The sequence below is a fragment of the Lepidochelys kempii genome, chromosome 4, assembly GCF_965140265.1.
Source record: "Lepidochelys kempii isolate rLepKem1 chromosome 4, rLepKem1.hap2, whole genome shotgun sequence".
In the NCBI taxonomy this organism is placed as follows: domain Eukaryota; kingdom Metazoa; phylum Chordata; order Testudines; family Cheloniidae; genus Lepidochelys; species Lepidochelys kempii.
In genome coordinates this window covers 8,163,085-8,183,801 of record NC_133259.1, presented here as the reverse complement: position 1 = coordinate 8,183,801, position 20,717 = coordinate 8,163,085, and positions in this window count along the sequence as shown.

Below are 20,717 nucleotides of genomic sequence, written 5' to 3'. Positions count from 1 at the left end.
GACGGCGAGCTGAGCGGAGCCGGTCGCGAGACGGCGGTGTGGTCGTGAGACGGCGAGCTGAGCGGAGCCGGTCGCGAGACGGCGGTGTGTTCGTGAGACGGCGAGCTGAGCGGAGCCGGTCGCGAGACGGCGGTGTGTTCGTGAGACGGCGAGCTGAGCGGAGCCGGTCGCGAGACGGCGGTGTGTTCGTGAGACGGCGAGCTGAGCGGAGCCGGTCGCGAGACGGCGGTGTGTTCGTGAGACGGCGGGGTGAGCAGAGCCGGTCGCGAGACGGCGGTGTGTTCGTGAGACGGCGAGCTGAGCAGAGCGGAGCCGGTCGCGAGACGGCGGTGTGGTCGTGAGACGGCGAGCTGAGCGGAGCCGGTCGCGAGACGGCGGTGTGGTCGTGAGACGGCGAGCTGAGCGGAGCCGGTCGCGAGACGGCGGTGTGGTCGTGAGACGGCGAGCTGAGCGGAGCCGGTCGCGAGACGGCGGTGTGGTCGTGAGACGGCGAGCTGAGCGGAGCCGGTCGCGAGACGGCGGTGTGGTCGTGAGACGGCGAGCTGAGCGGAGCCGGTCGCGAGACGGCGGTGTGGTCGTGAGACGGCGAGCTGAGCGGAGCCGGTCGCGAGACGGCGGTGTGGTCGTGAGACGGCGAGCTGAGCGGAGCCGGTCGCGAGACGGCGGTGTGGTCGTGAGACGGCGAGCTGAGCGGAGCGGAGCCGGTCGCGAGACGGCGGTGTGGTCGTGAGACGGCGAGCTGAGCGGAGCGGAGCCGGTCGCGAGACGGCGGTGTGGTCGTGAGACGGCGAGCTGAGCGGAGCGGAGCCGGTCGCGAGACGGCGGCGTGTTCGTGAGACGGCGAGCTGAGCGGAGCGGAGCCGGTCGCGAGACGGCGGCGTGTTCGTGAGACGGCGGGGTGAGCGGAGCGGAGCCGGTCGCGAGACGGCGGCGTGTTCGTGAGACGGCGGGGTGAGCGGAGCGGAGCCGGTCGCGAGACGGCGGCGTGTTCGTGAGACGGCGGGGTGAGCGGAGCGGAGCCGGTCGCGAGACGGCGGTGTGTTCGTGAGACGGCGGGGTGAGCGGAGCGGAGCCGGTCGCGAGACGGCGGTGTGTTCGTGAGACGGCGGGGTGAGCGGAGCGGAGCCGGTCGCGAGACGGCGGTGTGTTTGTGAGACGGCGGGGTGAGCGGAGCGGAGCCGGTCGCGAGACGGCGGTGTGTTCGTGAGACGGCGGGGTGAGCGGAGCGGAGCCGGTCGCGAGACGGCGGTGTGTTCGTGAGACGGCGGGGTGAGCGGAGCGGAGCCGGTCGCGAGACGGCGGTGTGTTCGTGAGACGGCGGGGTGAGCGGAGCGGAGCCGGTCGCGAGACGGCGGTGTGTTCGTGAGACGGCGGGGTGAGCGGAGCGGAGCCGGTCGCGAGACGGCGGTGTGTTCGTGAGACGGCGGGGTGAGCGGAGCGGAGCCGGTCGCGAGACGGCGAGCTGTGCAGCGCGGAGCCGGTCTTGGTGGAGCGGAGCAGAGCCCTGTGGGGCAGTCAGCTTCAGGACACGTAAGGTGCCCCTTACCTCTTTCCCCCACACCCAGGCACATTTTAGCCAGACTGGGGAGTAACACTCTGCAGATGAACTTTTGAACTCCGGGGCTGGACTTTTTTGGACTTTGGGTGATTTGTGGATTGCTGGACTCAAGAGACGTTTGGGTTCTGGGACTCAAGAGCCTGAGGGAAAGGATGTGGCCCAATTTTTCTGGGGTGGGTCGGTGTTCATGGTTTGGTTAATGAACACTAGTTGTGGTGTTTCCCCAATTTAATGCTGATGTTGTTTACCTCATGTTATTAAAGATTCTCTACCACACCGAGATGCCGTGCTTGCGAGAGGGGAAGTATTGCCTCTTTGAGGCGCCCAGGGGGTGTGTAAGATTTTCCCAGGTCACTGGGTGGGGGCTCGAGCCAGTTTTGCATTTGCTTTAATGAGAGGGAACCCCTGTGTACTGAACCCGGCCCTTGCTGCTATCAACTTGGCCTGGCAGAAGGGTTACAAATGTACAAACAGCAGCCGCAGCAACAAGAGTGCGCACTGGGATGCCTGATGCAAGGGAGGGACCAGTGACTTCCAGAGGGGGTGCGGTTTGTTCGGCTTCTGCCAGCTCTCGCCAAAGGTTCCCACTCAGCTCTCCTGGTAGAGTAGCAGCTGCCTTTGAATCACGAAGTTGCCAGGTTTCAGTCTCCGCCGTGCTGGATGCACACTTCCTCAGAGCAGCAATCCGATGGGGATGCTGTCCTTTGGTGTAGCCTGTGCTGGGCTCTGGCCTCCAGCAGATATGACCCATGCCTGGGACAACAAGTGGTGGGAGTGCAGGGACTGGACTGCCCCTGCCAATTGCAGTGTTGTCGCAAGAAAGCAGGAGTCAGAAGAGCTGGGTTATAGGGATAGCTGGGTGAATGGTTTTGGAGGAGTAATTTAGTCACTGAAAAATGCAATGTTGGGCTGTCTGAAATGATCTGCGAATGCGGAGAAATAGTTTCTGCCCCCCCAAAAGTAAAAAAATCCAAATGTTTCAATTCCACGTTTTCAAAACCAAACGTTTTGACTTTTTTCATTTCGAAACAATATTTTGTTTCAAAATTGAGCAAAATTTATTTAAAACAGAAAAGGGTAAACCTCCCCTGAAAACTAAACAACAAGCAAAACCAAATTCCTTTTGTTCAACCCAAAACGAAGTTTTTCGATTCAGCCACTGCAGTGAAAAATCAATGCTTTGCTTCGCGCTAGTTATAACAGGAGCTCCGACACTGACGCTGCAGGGTGAATTTGGGCAAGTCTGCCTCAGCCTCTGGTCCCCGCCTCTGCTCACAGAGAAAAGGATACCTTTCACAGGGACATTGTGGATCTGTCTACACTGCATACTAAGCCCAGGCTCTGACTCAGGTTGGAGCCCAACCCCCCACTTCTGTCCACACACAGATCAGTCTGACTTGGGTCCCCAAGTCCCTCTGCTGTGCAGGTGCATGGGCACGGGGTGAGCTGCTGAGTCTCTTTGCCCGTGCAGCCGAGTGGACGCCATGGGGGGTGGGGGGGCGGAAGGAGTAACTGCTCCAGGGACATGGCTGATGCGGACTACTTTCTGCCGGAAGGAAGGGGGAAGCCGAGACTGTCTGCATCACAGTTTGGTCCCTACCCTGCTCTTGGGGCAGCGCAGCGACTGGCAGCCCCGTACTCAGAGCACGCGCCGTACCTGCCCATCTGGCCAGAAGCGAGGCACTGCTCAGCATGAATAAGGGTGGCAGAAACCAGTATTCAGTGTCAGCCTGACCCCTAGGCCACCTAGTGTCGGGCAGCTCTGTGACGCTTAGGCGCCCTAGAGAGTGTTAAATGCCAACAGGATTTTTAGAAGCCAGGCAGCTGAATGCGGAGTGAAATGCTGCAGAGAGGACTGGGGGAGAGGAGAGAGGCATAGGTGCTAATCAGCTGATTTGGCTGCCTGGCTGACAGGCCAGAGATGGCACCTCCCACCTCCCCCATTCAGGATTCTCCACTTTTCCTGGAGGCAGGCACCTAAGCCATGTTAGCCACTTAGGTAGTGCATGCCCTAGCAGCTGAAGCCATCTCCCTCCCTGTCCTGCTCCCGCTGGAGATCTCTCTCGCACTCGCCACTGGCTGTCTTTTTTGTGCTGGTGCTCGGCTGCTGTCAGTGGCGGCGTCAAGGCCTCCTGCTGCAGGTTCTGACAGGTGATGCATGTTACGCATGCTCTGAGCACACCTACGGGGTCTGGCCTCGCTGGCGAGAGAGGTGTTCCCCTGCCTAGATGGAGAATCCCACATGAAGGCCTCCAGGGCTTGAGCAAGGGCTTGGGATGGCAGGAGTGTTTGGCTGCTTTGGATTGCCATCCACCAGAAACACAGGCATCTAGGAGACTTAGTTGCCTAGCGGGGTTAGGTGCCGCCTGAACTATGGGTTTGAAAATGTCATGGTAGACTTAGGTCTACCTGCCTGTTTAGGAGCCTAAATCGCTTTAAAATTCTGACTCTTAGATCCTATCTTAGCTGAAATAATAACTTAATGTCTGAACTCTGCTGTATTTCATAGAATCGTAGAATATCAGGGTTGGAAGAGACCTCAGGAGGTCATCTAGTCCAATTCCCTGCTCAAAGCAGCACCAACCCCAACTAAAGCATCCCACCCAAGGCTTTGGTTTTCCCTTACTTGTTGCATTTGTCACCCTTTCTTTTAATACTTACATATGAAAATAATGTGTACTGTCAACAATTTGGTTTCTTTTGAATTAAATTGTTGTCACCAAAATGTAGTAACTAGAGTTAGTCAATAGACTGCAGTAACTAAAAAATTCTAAAGATCTTGGGTACGTTCTCCTCCAGTACAGTTCATGTGAATAAATGCTTTAAATTTCGAGCGACAAATTGGAATCTTCAGAGCAGTTCCCTGCAGGTTCTGCAGCAATTGAAGTCAGTGGGAGTTTTACTGTGAATGCAGGACCAGGCCTTAAGAGCAGGAAAAATAGGGAATAGAAACAACTCGGATGTCCAGACCAACGTTCTCTTTGGCTTAATGAATAGTGCTGCTGGCCGGGACTTGAATGTTGGTTGGGATGCAGCATGTGAAAGTGCTGTGGAAATCATACGTGGATAAATCAAAGAAACACATGCAACTGACCCTTAGGGGACTCGAGTGAGCTGTTTCCTCATTAGATTTGGCTGTAATATATTGGATTATATAAAAATCACCGGTAATGCAAACCACACGGAGCATGGAAATGCTATTCAGTTCCTCTTTGTAAGCATGTTACTAGTAATAATTTAGGTCTGTATTCATCTAAAAGGTTGAGTTCCCGGGCGCTGGCACTGTAGAATCTTTAACTCATAACTGACTTTGTCTAAGTCTGATTCATAGCCCCTCATTTGAAGAAGCAAAACAAATCGTGAAATTGCACAGATGATGGTAAGGCTGATTCTCCACTCTGGCACTCTGAGTGCAGAAGGTGAGGGCCCGCAAGGATTTTAAAAATTGATACTGGCCGCTTCAGGCTGGTATTAAACTCCCAAGGTTACAGGTTTTTATTTTTTAACCTAGGATTGGTAGATGCGTCCACCACCCAAGTGCAGAACCCCCTTGAGAGCCCAGGAAGGTGCACTTGGGAATTCCTTCCTGGGGTGTACCCTCAAGCCCTTTTACCACCGCTTCGGGGAAGAGCTGAGAAAAAAAAGAAAAAAAAGAAAAAAAAAAAAAAGGAAATCCGCTGTTGCCACCAGCTAATTAAACAACATGTGCACAAACCTCTTAAGACACAAAAAAATAATTCTGTTCTTAAAAAAGGTAAATTTTATTAATTAAATAAAAGAAGAAAATACATTTGGGAACTCAGGCTATTGCTAGGTTTTAAAAGAGCAACTACAAGGATTAAGCACCAAGAATAGCTTTTTTGAGGTCCAGCTTAAAGGTTACAAGCAAAACAAAAGCACCTGGGGTTAGCCCAGAGGTATCCATAAGCCATAAAAGAAATAAGAAATCAATAAAATAAAGAAAGAAATAAGAGATAAACCTAATCGCGTCTTCCTAGACGTTTCCTGATCTATTTACATATCTGGGGTTTTAAATGAGTAGTTTTTAGGTATGATACTGTTGATTTTTTCATACCTGGCCCAAGGTTTTTACTGCATAGCTCTGCCGTGGCTGCCTTTCCAGCCAGTAGAAAAACAACAGACAGATAAAAGGGGAGTCTTCGTTTCAATTTTAAAAAGTTCTAGCCTTCCCATTGGCTTTTTTGGCCAGGTGCCCACTCCCTTCCTTTTACCAATACATGGCAGTGACACTTTAAAACCCTTTACAGGTAAAGCAATTAAAAAACAGCTACTAAGAGGGATTTTATAGCTGCTGGCTGGCTGGTGTTCATAAAAGGGAGCTTCCCCCCCTTCATTTATCACAGATGGTATCTCCTGTAACTCTCACATGCATGGAGTCTCCCAATAGTCTGTCTGCGCATCAAGGCCCACCTTCTGGTGGACTCTTCCAAGGATGCACCTGGCAGCTGTTGTGGTCATTGAACTGCAGAAAGGAGCTGGAAAGGGAAAAAGGAAAGACCCTAGTTCATGTATCAGGACAGGCTGGTCTGATGATCAGAGGAATAGGTTTGGCTGGCTATGGGTTTTCACAGTGAACAGCTTAGGTTGGGTGTGACGTCGTCTGCTCGGAGCAACAAATGACTGTGATGAACTCTTCGGAATTGCACTATGGGGCTTAACCAAGGCAAGGGTCAGAGATGCGGGGTAAACTAACAAGGAGTGTTTCGTTTAACACAGCCAAATCTTACAAAGGCCTCACATGCAACAGCAGGGGGTGCATAGTTATCCGCTGTCTCTCTAACTACTTCTCTCCCTTTCTTTCCCCCTCATAGTGGGGCTGGTCAGGCATCCATTCTAAATCACTGGAAATGAGCATTTGTATTCTGTCCACGTGCTCCTTAAAGAGCGATTTCTCTGTCGCAGCTCTGTGTGCTTGGGAGTGAAGTACTACTAACTCTGAAATGGAGCAGCTGTGTGCAAGAGTTGGAGAAAAATGACTAGTTACAATGTTGTCAACAGAAAGGACTGCAATGGGCCCTCATACTGCACCTGGCTTTGCATGGAGCTGGCTGCAGGATGATTGGGGCCTACCTGTGTAACAGGAAGAGACTGTATTTAATGTGAATTGGTACCAGACAATGAATCTGTGCTTGGATTAACGGTTAATGAGTCGACCTCAGTCGAGGCTCTCCAGGGGTGCTGCACAGGGGGACTGCAGGTGGAAGAACCAGCCAGGAGTGCCTGTTTGGCCCCTGGGTCTGCATGGAGCAGTGCTTTTGCACTGCAGAGACCATAGTGGAGAGTGGAAGAGGGTGGATGGGTCTGGGGGAGTCTGGGAAGGGCTCGTGGAGTGTGAGTTTATGGGTACTGGTGAGAGTGTGGCTGATCTGTGGTTAAGGTGCTGGGATAACATGCAAAAGATCTGCCTTCAAGTCCCGGCTCTGCCACAGACTCCTGGTGTGACCTGGAATAAATAAATGAATTCCTCTGCACTTCAGTTCCCCATTTTAAAATGTGGACAGTCATACTCCCTTCAGCTAGTTAGACTGTACATTTTTTGTGGCAGGGATTCCTTCTTAATACACATATGTACACCACCTTCCAGGGTGGGTTCCAGGTCTCTGAGGCATCACTGTGGTACGGAAGATGATGATGAGCCAGTGGCCTCAATACAGGTTGGGATTTTCAAAAGCTAGGCACTCCACCCCCACCAAAGGCTATGATGCTCCTAAATCACCTAGGCACTGGAGAAAATCTCCCTTCCATGGTTAAATGTGTAGGGGGCTGCTGCTAGAGTAGTGGATGCTGTGCAATTCCCTGGCCCTTGGGTGTGAGACAGGATAGGTTTCACCTCTTTAGTCCACCTGCTTCACAGTGACATAGCATGAATTACTTGGGCATACCCAGCTCTGAGGTCAGAGCGCCATCCCCTCTGAGCTGTGTTGTGGGAAAGAGGAAGCATTTAATTTGCATGGGAGCAGGCTCAGGGAGAAGTGTGTCATGGCCTGTCCTACAAGGACAAGCCAAACCTAATTACACAACTCTAAACCTCTTACTAATTCTTCGTCGTCATGGTCTCCCGCTTTAGGCTGATAAGAAATTCCATGCACATTCTGGTCTGCTTCCTAGCTTTACTGCAATAATGATGAGCCAGGCTGAAATAACACAAAGTTCTACTTCATTACCCCAATATTTGTCACCTTTGATGCTCAGTGGGGAAAATGCATTCACTGCACAATTTTCAGAAGGCCGTCTATCGCATTTCCTTATCTTTCTTCGTAAAAGCACCTGTGCACTAAGGAGTTAGGACGGGGTGCAAATGACACCCGATCCCTGTGCTTTACATCACCCTTATTGACTCAGATGGGGATCAACACGTTACAACTGACCTGCATCCCTGTCATATGTAACAGTCGCATAATTAAGGAATAATCTCATTGGACTAGACATTCTTCCCACAGGTTAACGATCCTCTGGTGCTCCATAAACTTTTCCATATCTATGGGCCTGGCTGAGGTCCCAGGGCAGGTTTTACATGGGTGGCTGTGCCCTCACTTAGCCCTTTCCCACATGGAATAAAGATGGACAAAGTGGTTTGGCTGCAGGAAGCCTCAGCTTCGTCCTAGGTCTTGAGCTGAACTAACCCCAGAATGTGTCTGGAGGACTGATAAGTGTAGGACCCTCTCCCCTGGAATGGATTGTAAACGCTTTGGGGCATATTTATGTTCTGGGTTTGTACAGCACCAAGCAGAATGGGGTCCTGGTCCGTGCTTCTAGGTACTACTGCAATCCAAATAAATAACGATAATCATAACCTGTGTCCATTGTCGACAAAGTTATAGCGTCCAGGCGGCTTCCAACTACATGGCCCAGTTCAATTCTCACCACTGCCGTAGCCTCATTGAGTGACCCGTGGCAAATTGCGTAATCCCTCTACTCTTCAGCTCCACATTTTTAAACTGGGGATTATAATGGCACTTATTTGTCTGTCAGGACTAACTGCCATGGGGGAGCCAATGGCCTTCATTCGAAGGCTGCCACATCTGTAGCCTTATCTCAAAGTCTGGAGGTGAAGGACTAAGGTCTGTGAATGTGTTTTTGCAGAGCACTGGATGGAGGTGGGTGGTCCTTGGGGAAGAAGTGTGTCTGAGGGAGCCATTTTGGGGAGGTTTTGAGCGAGGAGAAAACTGCAGGGAGTGACATGACCTTGCCCACATGAGAAAATGGGGCTGTGTTTCTAGGGAGCTGTGGGGAGGTAGAGTGGCAGGAGCATGGCGGGGTGAGGTATCATATGGACAAGAAGGGCTCACATCAGTTTGAAGGGGGCAGTTGGGGAGGAATCCCTGCTCCGGATGGTGTGAGCTGGCACATGTGGTTGCAGAGCTGCTCCAGTTTGGCCCACCCATCTCTCTGTCATGATGGCAGAGGGGCAGCCAGGCCAAATCTGAATGAGTGGTGCTGTGACCTGACGTATGGGGGTTGCTGCTCAAATTTGATCTGGCTGCCCTTCTGTGACCGTGTGTGCCAGGCTGCAATGCCTGGTGTGGGGAACCAGGCTCAGCCCTGTGGGATAGGAGCTGCCACTGTGGGGTGTGTGGAGCAGACAATCCCCCCAGGGCCTTACACATCCTGGGGGCAGGACCAGACCTTCCCCAAGGTCTCCCACCTCAGGGGCAGGACTGGATCCCTGCAGGCAGAGGAAGGTTCTTGGGGGGAGGGGGGTGTTGCATTCAGTGGAGCTGGGGGAATATATAAAGAAGGATAGGGCAGTATTCCTTGGGACTAATGGGAGGTAGGGTGCTGGGGCTCGGTAGGGGATAAAACCTTTCAATACAGTACCATGAAATAATGCTTAATAAGATGAGGTAGTGTCGATACATTATTATTTATACACTGTTTTTATTTCTATTTGGTCATTTGAGGTATTTTATTAATGTATGTGCAATAAAAAAGAAACAAACCAAAATTTTTGATGGAGAAAATGAAATAACAAGAAATTTCCAAAAAAATGAAAATATATAAAAAATATAGTTTCCTGGGGCTCTACTCATAGCTAATGGCCTGCTGTCTGTTGCTACACAAATGCTGAGGTGAATTCCAGACATTCTTTCCTGGAAGCTTTGTGAGTTCTTTATGAGAAGATGGAAGATTTGAACCTAGGAGCATTTTATCAAGCGCACACTGAGCCCTCTGAACTGGAGCCGATAACTGAGAAATGACTCCAGGTGTCAGAATCTTGAATTTTGCAGGACTCCAATTTGGAACATGCCCTGGCTGTAATTAAATTGCTCGCTGAGAGAAAATGATTGCTCGGTTCCAAAGTAAATGTCAGTAAATCTTAGAAATGAAAAGGAGGATAATGATGGGAATAAATTTCTCTTCACAAAAGCCCTTGCATGACGGAAAAGGAAGCAAAATGAGCTTTGCAGTCACCCTTTCTGCAGTTATGTGCATTGCCAATGTATTTGGGACGCAGAACACGTGAGCAAAAACTACTGTGATTTCAGGGATGGGAGAAAAACGTGTGTGAGTGGTTCTGGATTCATAATGCGGCTGGGATTTTCAGAGGAGCCTAAGGGAGTTAGGCACCCAATTCAAATTGAATTTCATAGTGCAATTGTGCACCTGTTACATATATTTGAACAGGCAAACACCTTCTTCAAAAGAGACATATTAGCTTAAAAATCACACTCCTATCTGAAAGTGTTGGCCCTACTATGGAGACAAGTAACATCCAAAATACTAGAACTGAAAGAGATTAGAGAAAATAGTATTCTCTATATTTTCTCAGTTTGTTTTCTTCGTGCATTTGACAACAATTTTCAGCCAGTACCTTTTCTAGGTACCTTCATAAAAGGCTTGATTAAAGCTGGGCAGGGAACGGTTTTCCCATCCTTGAATATTTTCAGGAGTGCTAAATTTTCCAACAGCTTGAACTGGGGAGAAAAGTCAAAATCTTAAAAACATTTGTGAACCTAAAAAAAAATTTCTACTTTCTGTCAATCAAAACATTTCATTTAGATTTTGACCCTTCTATTTTTTTTTAACCATTTTCGGCTACTTATCTTACTTTGAAAATTTTCAAATTTGAAAACTGTAATTTTTCATTTTCAAAATGTCAAAATGTTTCATTTCCACCATTCCAAACCTTTTTTCCAACATTTTTTTGAGTTGAGAAAGTCATCAAAGATGTACCTGTTTGGCAAACGCTTTCGGTTTCAATGTATCAGCGTTTTTCAAAGAAAAAAACAATTACTGTAGTTGAAAAATTCCTGACCTGCAACAGGCCCTGATTCTGAGAAATGCTGAGCTCCCATTGACTTCAGTGGTAGCTGCTAGGTGTTTAACACTTTGGGGGAACTATATATCACATATGTGGCTGTCATAACTGTGTGATATATTGCAGTGCCATGTGATCAATTTATCATGTACCTTTGATCACTTTATGTGCCATCTGCTCATTAACCCAGCTCTCCTGGGTCTTATTTTATTATTCCAAATTCCTGAGTGGCTTCAAACAGGTGCTGTTAAAATAAATAATAATAATAATTAATAAATCAATAACATATCAACCTGTATATGAAATGTTTCCTTCTTTTTCAGTCCACACGGGAGCTTTATATTACTGGGATAGGGGAAGATTCCCAGCTTTTCACTGGAGCACACAACACTCACTTCTGGCCTTTGAGAGATCTGGCACAACAGTTCAAAGGCTTTCTTTTTTTTTGGATAGAAAAGCAAAATAATTTTTACACGTGTTTTTTTTTTTTTTAAGTGTTTTTATGGCTCCTGAGATGCCCTCTGCAGTTGCACTTGTGGAAACTAAGACTTCATAGGTGAAGGGATACAAACATAGTCCCAATACGTACATTTAAAAAAAATGACTAAAATAGGTTTACTCTGACATTTGCAGTATATATAATGTCATAGAATTAGAGCTTTATTGGCACTCATTTGGATGAACTGCATAACTCACAGCTTCAGCGCTTATGCCACATCGCTGTGTGTGCACTCCCTCTCTCTCTCTCTCTCAGTTATTTTATTCATGCAGGTTTTTCTTTACAGTATTTGGGGATGGGGGTAAATTGCAGTAAATTTAGGTCCCAAATTAAAATGAACCATAGAAAACATTATGAAAAGCGAGGGAGATTAGATCACACCTCATGATCAGCTACACTGAGGTGAAAGAAGTGCTAAACTGTGTCTAGACTCGGAAAAAGATAACTATTATATCAGGTTTATACCAACATCTATGAACTAACCCTGACCTAACCTCGACCCCTGTTCTTAATCTAGGCCGATCCATTGACTTGTTTCTTAGATTTGCCTGAGGTTAATAATGTTATTTAAACAGCTTCAGCGAGGTTTTGAAATTAACAGCTCATTGAGGTTAACTGAAGTGGACGGAATGCTGAGTGGTAGAATTAACACCTTTGTTCCTGAGATTAGTTTTGAGACAATTTTCTGCAAGGTCAACAGAACAGAGCTACATGCATCATTTTGCACCGTGGTGGCTGTGCTTTCACATTGGAAATGAAATAGGAACCTTTTCATTAGTTAGTTTATTTCTTATAATGGATCCTTAAATTCGGAGGAAGGCAGCAAAATGTAATTGAAGATTTTAAAAATCCTGGAATGATTTTTCTAGCGGTTCTAGTAATGAAAGATTCCTCTTAGCTCTGGCCACTTCACCTAGGTTCATTAACAGGAACTGAGCGCTTTTGAAAATCTGTCCTGTAGTCTTTTCCCTACTTAGGGTCTCATTAGGTGACATCTCCAACTTTAAGAGCATTTGTGGCCAGCATGACATGATTTAGGGATGTATACTCTAACCCCATACTGTTTTAATGTAATGATATCATGAAGGCTGCAATAGGAGCGGGGTGGTGTACCATTCACAGCTTTCCATTCCATGGGGTATGCTGGTGGGATGATTTCATCTGATTAGAAATCCCATTAGGCTTGATCTTTCTCAGTCACAGTTATATGGAAAATTGACCGGACCCCATGTTTGCTTTTCTGTCACCCACGTCCCTTCAGTCAAACTCCAAAGTGCGTGGCTGCACCAGCTGTCTGATTCTCTCTCTCATTGACCCGTCTTTCTAAAGTCGAAGTGATTGATCCTTTCAGCAGGGGTTTACTGATCACATTCATTTATTCATGTACTGCCCTGCTGCATGCTCCGAAGGAGCATATCTGCCTTCCCAAATGCATTTTTCAAAGCTTTTTAACAACGTAAGAGCAGTGCTTTGTAGGTCTGGGAGAGGGCTCCATTTGGAAGCATTGAAGAGGGAGTGCTGTTATAAGTCCCTTGCTGGGGGATAAGTGGTATTGTGTATAGGTCAGGGTAAAATGGATGAACATAAAATGCTATCTTTGCTAATAGAATATGGAGACACTTCATAAGAGGTGACATTATCACTGACATTTGGTCATCCGCCAAATGATATTAACATGCTAGGCTAACGATCTGCTGGCAAAATGTCTCCAACACCAAAATTAGATTAAAATATTCCGGCGTGTAGTGGATTAATTCACAATAGGTGAAATTCACTCCAGTGCAGACGCCCAACACTAGGTCTATGTGCCACTGAAGGCCCACATAAGGGAAGCCTATTTCCAAAAATCAGAAGCTGGGACACTTTTGTAGCAATACTTTCTAGGGTCACAAAATACTCCTATGAAAGGAAAAGTCACTGGGTCAAAAGTAACGATTACATATTTCTCAGAGTGGGGGATTATTTCCAGTGTCTTCCTGTGAGCATGATTCTATCATGGAATCCTGAATGAGGGTTAATGTTCTCTGTGAGCCAAAGATAGTGGCTAAACTCCTTCAGCGTTTCTCTTCACTGCGAACACTGTTCATTGCACTGAACGCTTTTTCCAATGGACTGTTGTAAACACAGGGTAAATTCTATTGGGTAGAGCAGCACATCTTGGACAAATATTTTGAACTACAAAAAACACCAACATTTTGGTTGGTAAAATGAAAAACAAGAATATCTCAATAATCACCTTGGTCCTACTTTGAGCAGGTGGTTGGACTAGATGACCTCCTGAGGTCTCTTCCAACCCTAATCTTCTATGATTCTATGATCCCGAAAGAAAGTCCTGTGGCTCCTTTATGAACCAAGTTCTGTCCCATTAAAACTGGGACATATGAGGTGAAATTCTGACTTCCATTGACATCAAAGAAGCCAGAATTTCATACATGGTCATTTTGGTCCCAAGTTTTCCCCAACCAGGCACCATTCACCAGCTGCTGGAGGGACTAAGTGGCTTTGAACCCTTAGGCTTTGCCTATGCCAGGGGTTCTTAAACTTCATTGCATTCCCCTTCTGACAACAAAAATTACGACACAATCCCAGAACAGTGGACCAAAGTCTGAGCTTGCCCTAGCCTCTCCTCTCCGGGTTGTGGGGGCCAAAGCCCTACTGCCCCAGGTGATGGGGGCCAAAGCTGAAGCCCAAGGGCTTCAGCCCCAAGCAAGGGGCCTGTGACCTGAATTCCACTGCCCAGGGCTGAAGCCCTTGGGTTTCGGCCCCGGACCCCAGAAAGTCTAAGTCTGCTCTGGTGACTCCATTAAAACAGGGTCGCAACCCACTTTGGGGTCCCGACCCACAGTTTGAGAACCACCGGCCTATGCAAACAACTCCTTTGCTAGCTGGTTAAGCCAGCATCATGGCTGCAATCATTGTCCACAAATTTCTGCTTCTACTTCAAATACCTGATCAATCTCAAACAGCCATCATATCTAAATAACAGAACTGGACAGAAGCATGTTTCCTTTTCTCCTTCCACATTTGGAACTCTTCAGCCAACTCTAGAATAACAGTGGCCCAAGATTCACAAAATTCAGTCCTGGACCAGCTGCAGGTTAAAATTCAGTATCTCATGAGACATCAGGGCTGCAGATGGGAGTGTTATTCATTAGAAATACATGGATCCTCTTCCAATGGCATATTGCTTTTGTTTCTGTGGGTATGTATGAAAAAATACAGTAACGTTGTAAACTAAGGGGAAGATAAAGATTATGAAGGACAGCAAAATGAGGGTGTTTTTGACCACCAGAGTAGGATTTTGAATGGGCAAATGAAGTTTAGTTTGGGGTCAGATAGACAAGTTCACGTTTTCGTTGACTGTTGAGCATTCATTGCTAATGGGAATTAGACACAGATCTGCTATATTATTTATTTTTGCAATGTACACAGCAGTAGGGTATTCTACCTGGTTCTTTTAGCAAGAAACATAAGGGGGCTGATTCTCATTTATATTAAAGCCCGTTTACAACACTCTGGCGATAGAAATGGTCCTTAAAGTGGGTAAAATTACATTTACATGCCGGAAGGAAATAAAGGAGCTTTGGTGTAATTGAGAATCAGGCCCAAGATGTTTGTTACCCAGGTCTGTCTATGTTGATGAAAGTGTGTCTACTTGGTTCTCAGTATCAGCCAACCTTGGAAATTGACTAGCATTTAGTCTTTGGATCTGTCATTTTACGGTAGGATAAGATAATCATAACAGAACCAGAACTGACAAGTGATGTAAACAATAAGCAAACGGACAGATCAATACATGCTGAGCGAGGCATGCTTCACCTCATCTTGTATTGACTTACTGCAAAAACAATGGAGCAACAAGATGAACATGTGTTATGTTCTATCTGAGTTGTGGTCAGTGGTTACATACAGGACAACACAATATATTAACTCAGATGGGACTTGCTGTTCCAAAAAATAGCCATGCATAGAATGTGCTGTCTCCTGGAGTGCACAGCAACCCGTTGTGATTTGTTACACAAAATATGTGAGGAAACAAAAGCAACAATAAATGTATATGATTAGAGCCATTGAAAGAATGTGAGAAAGATTTCTAGGGCGAAGGGCATAATTTTTGTGTCCTGTTAGTCCGGCTGCCCAGTGTCTGAAAGATTTATAAGGCCAGTGAGGAGTGATCAAAAGTGTTTACAAAAGTTTACCATTTGTTGTCTTTTATTTTTTGGTCTCGTTTAGACTATTTACGAGAAGTAGAAATCTGACTTTGTGCTGACTAACTGCTCATGAGAATGTGTACTGCAGATCGGGTAGTCAAGCAAATATAGAAATATGTTAACTTCTAAGGCTTTTAGTTCCAAAATGCAGATTATAATAAAGCAGAGGAAAGGGCCAGAAGGAGATCTTATGTGGCTAAAGAAAACTGGGGTCATACAACCTAATTTTATTTTTTTTCTAATTAGATGTTAAGGTAAGAAGGCATCTCTATGATCATCTAGTCCAACTTCCTGCATAGCACAGTCAATGCAGAATTTCATCCAGTAAGGTTAATGATTAAATACAACACGCTTTTCAACTTCTTTGTTGCATATTGGGTTCAGGAATTAAAAATTGATTCATGTATGACCAGGTTTTAAAAAGATCTCAGCACCCAACAGCTCCCATTTAGACACCTAAATGAAACAGCTGGATTTTCAACAGCGTCCGCAGCCGGCAGCTCCCGTTGTTCTCAAACAAAGCTCTTCTGAAAATCTGGGTGCAATTGAGGATGCTGAGCGCTTTTGACACTCTTGCTCTTATTGTAAATAGATGCATAGACATGAACACCGGCACAGACATTCCTCCAAAGAATCACCAAATTGTGACTGTGGTGAGGTACAAACCATGCAACACATCACAGACAACTGCTGCATTCATGCTTACGGTGGTGGTACAAGGAGGTTCCGTCTGGTTGCCCCAGAAACATTAGAATGGCTTTTGAATCTTAAAATTCAATTATAATCCCAGCCTGTTGCTTTTTCAAATGCCATACAAAGGAAGAAGACAGACAAACCTGTGTGTGTGTGTGTGTGAGTATAGAATCTGCATATCTCTATGTATACATACAGAGAGAGAGAGAGAGAGAGGAGCCTTGCACTAAAATCTCTTTGCTCACAGAGTAACCCTGTGGGTTGATGTGCATCATAATGAACCGGAGTTGCAATTGGCCATTGCAAAACATGTAAACAGTCAGGGGGTCTCATTCTATGTCATTATAAAAACAAAGGTTCTTTGGAAATAAACAGAATAATCCCCGAAGCCACCCACACAAGGCGTACACACATTCATAATATTAAACCAAAGGCTATTCTGTGTGGGGATGGTGAGCAAATCTCCTTATTTAAGGAGGTATGGATGATAGCTATTGAAGAAGAGGCCATTGCTGGGGGAAAGCAGTTTTCTGCATCCACTGAGGTGCAGTGATGGTGGTGGTGGGGAAGGTTTTGGGAAACAATAACTCACTGTTATTTAGCAGTTTATTGCCTTAAAATGGATTACACGTGTCTTGAAAATAGGGCATTCTGATAGCTCTATGAACACATCTCTTTTCTTCCTATGGAAAATAACAGGAATGCCTGCTCAGGAATATGGTATGATAGGGGTTAATTATGGCTATTTGGTTAACTGTGATACTTTACTTTAATAATAATTATAATTGACTCATGCAGTTGTACAGACTGCAGGTGATTACTTTGATGGATAAACTCATTGCAGGATGAATGTACTGCAGCCGCAGAACTTCAAAAATGTAGTGTAAATGTGCCAAAGTATTTTTTATAAATCCCAGGTCTCAGCCAGAGTCTAGGTCAGGAGAGCACATAAAAATCCAGGGGACAATTGTCAAAAGAGTTTTTGAAAATCTGGCCATGCTTCACTTTTGAAAGTGGGTTATAGGCTCCTAAGTCACATAGGTGCTTATGAAAATTTTACCCACGATCTTGGCTCTTGGTCTTGAGGTGGTGTAGTCTGGTGGCAGTAAGGAGATCTGGGTGCTGTTCCTGGCTCTACTGCAAACTTGCAAAGTGATTTTGGGTGTCACTTCACCGCTTGGTGCCTCTGTTCCCGCTACTGCCCTTATTCTATTTACTATGTAAGTAGGGCTGTCAAGTGATTAAAAAAATTAACTGCAATTAAAAAAAGTAATTGCAATTAACCGCATGATTAATCGCACTGTTAAACAACAATAAATACCATTTATTTAAATATTTTTGGACGTTTTTGACATTTTCAAATATATTGATTTCAATTACAACACAGAATACAAAGTGTACAGTGCTCACTTTATATTTATTTTTTATTACAAATATTTGCACTGTAAAAACAAAAGAAATAATATATTTCAATTCACCTCATACAAGTACTGTAGTGCAATCTCTTTATCATGAAAGTTGAACTTATAAATGTAGACTTATGTACAAAAAATAACCGCATTCAAAAATAAAACAATGTAAAACTTTAGAGCCTACAATTCCACTCGGTCCTACTTCAGCCAATCGCTCAGACAAACAGGTTTGGTTACAATTTGCAGGAGATAATGCTGCCCGCTTCTTGTTTACATCACCTGAAAGTGAGAACAGGTGTTCGCATGGCACTGTTGTAACCGACATCACAAGATATTTATGTGCCAGATGCACTAAAGATTCATATGTCCCTTCATGCTTCAACCACCATTCCAGATGACATGCGTTCATGCTGATGACGGGTTTTGCTCAGTAACAATCCAAAGCAGAGCAGACCGATGCATGTTCATTTTCATCATCTGAGTCAGATGCCACCAGCAGAAGGCTGATTTTCTTTTTTGGTGGTTCGGGTTCTGTAGTTCCCGCATCGGAGTGTTGCTCTTTTAAGACTTCTGAAAGCATGCTCCACACCTCGTCACACTCAGATTTTGGATGGCACTTCAGATTCTTACACCTTGGGTCAAGTGCTATTTTTAGAAATCTCACATTGGTACCTTCTTTGCGTTTTGTCAAATCTGCATGACAGTGTTCATAAATCAAACAACATGTGTTGGGTCATCATCCGAGACTGCTATAACATGAAATATATGGCAGAATGTGGGTAAAATGGAACAGGAGATATACAATTCTCCCCTTAGGAGTTCAGTCACAAATTCAATTAACACACTTTTTTAATGAACATCATCGGCACGGAAGCATGTCCTCCAGAATGGTGGTTGAAGCATGAAGGGGCATATGAATGTTTAGCATATCTGGCACGTAAGTACCTTGCAAAGCCGGCTACAGAAGTGCCATGTGAATGCCTGTTCTCACTTTCAGGTGACATGGTAAATAAGAAGCAAACAGCAGTATCTCCCGTAAATGTAAATAAACTTGTTTGTCTTAGTGATTGGCTGAATAAGAAGTAGGACTGAGTGGACTTGTGGGCTCTAAAGTTTTACATTGTTTTGTTTTTGAATGCAATTATGTAACAAAAAATCTACATTGGTAAGTTACACTTTCATGATAAAGAGATTGCACTACAGTACTTGTATGAGGTGAATTGAAAAATACTATTTCTTTTGTTTTGCATTTTTACAGTGCAAATATTTGTAATAAAAACTATTATAAAGTGAGCACTGTGCACTTTGTATTCTGTGTTGTAATGGAAATCAACATATTTGAAAACGTAGAAAAACATCAAAAATATTCAATATTTTTCAATTGGTATTCTACTGTTAATTTTTTTAATTGCAGTTAATTTTTTGAGTTAATCGCGTGAATTAACTGCGATTAATCGACAGCCCTATTTGTAAGCTCTTCTGCCTCTGCCTATATGTATGCACAGTGTCCAAAACAATGGGGCACTGATCTTAGTTAAGGGTTATAGGCCATATTGTAATACACATAACAACAATAATAATACTACAGAATAACAGTTTCCAGCTGGGTGGATTGCCAGATTTGGTATAATCCGTACAGACTATGGGACTTGGGAACCAGAAAATATTTCAGTCTAAGAAGTGAGCCTCTTTGTTCAAGGAACACATACATGTATATTAATGCATGCTAATTGAGTTGACCCTTGTCAGTTAATATCATCCCATTAGTTACAAGCACTGCCTGTTAAACACTAGGATATTTTTAAGATCAGATTACTTTCTGAAAGTAGTACCGTGAGGGGAAGAGAAGGCGGATGGGTCTGGAATAGGAATGGTGATAGCTATGTTAGGGGCAGCCATCTTGTCTTTGCTCCTAGGCTGAGAAATGGAAAACACCTGATGCTCACGTTGAATCTCACCGTTCTGGATCATCTGAGCTGAGGTGGCAGCATCTCCCCACCCGCATGTCTCTGGAGGATGCTTTGAAATATCACTTCATACTCTGCATCCAAGAGCCTGAAATTGATTTGAAAAGCATTGCTGCTTCAGGGCTCAGGGACAATACTGTTGTATTCCACACAGCCATGGGAATATCAGCTTGCCGAGGGCCTGATCCAGAGCTTGTTGACTTTGCCACGCTTTGGATCAGGTGATGAGCATCCAGGATTATTCTCTTTGGTGCTGCCAGGCTGAAGGCTGATGGGTGGGGTTTAAATTAGTGTCAAATCCACCAGGCTCAGCCACGTTCATTCCAGAGTGGGGGGGAGGGGGGGGCTGGAGCTGGGGTGCTTTTGCCAGGACTGCTGAGAGAAGATTGCAGAGACCCACAACCCTGCCAGCCAATTAGGGCATGGCTTTGGGTTGGGTCATGGGATTGGTCCCACGTGGGGAAGCTCAGGATTGGATGGATGGAGAAGTGGCTTGGATTCTAGAAGGACCCACAAATGGCATAAAGCAGCCCCAAAGGAGTCATTTTACTATTAATTTATAATTAAATCTGCCATTAATGTGGCTGCTTTATGAGAGGCTGAGACAATGCCTGTTTAAGCTGCAGTCATTTAATACTACTTCTACATGCCTTTGGGCAAAACCGACTTTAAAGTATTGCATACAAATCAAATTTTTGAAGTTATTCCTGTTTCACAAGACTCTGATTAGACACAATTCTCCCCCCCGCCAAACATTTTCCATGATGTTTTAAAATAAATGTTTAATCATCATTTTTATTAAAACCATGATCAACACTGTTATCAGCATTCTTGTGTTCACTGAGAACTGAGAGTTCAGTAAATAAAACATCCAGATAATGGTTTTGATAACCATAAAATTGTTGATAAAAAGATCAATAAAAAGTGTGAACAAAATTGAAAAAAAGATTAAAAGGTAACTTGTTTGTGATTTTTTTTTTCATTTGTGGGAAAAAGTCCTTTTTCCAACAAAAAATCTGTAGATTGGTAATTTTGTCTCCGCTAAGAATGGCAGTCAGTGAGCCTGATTCTGCTCTCAGTTACACTAGGGTTAACCT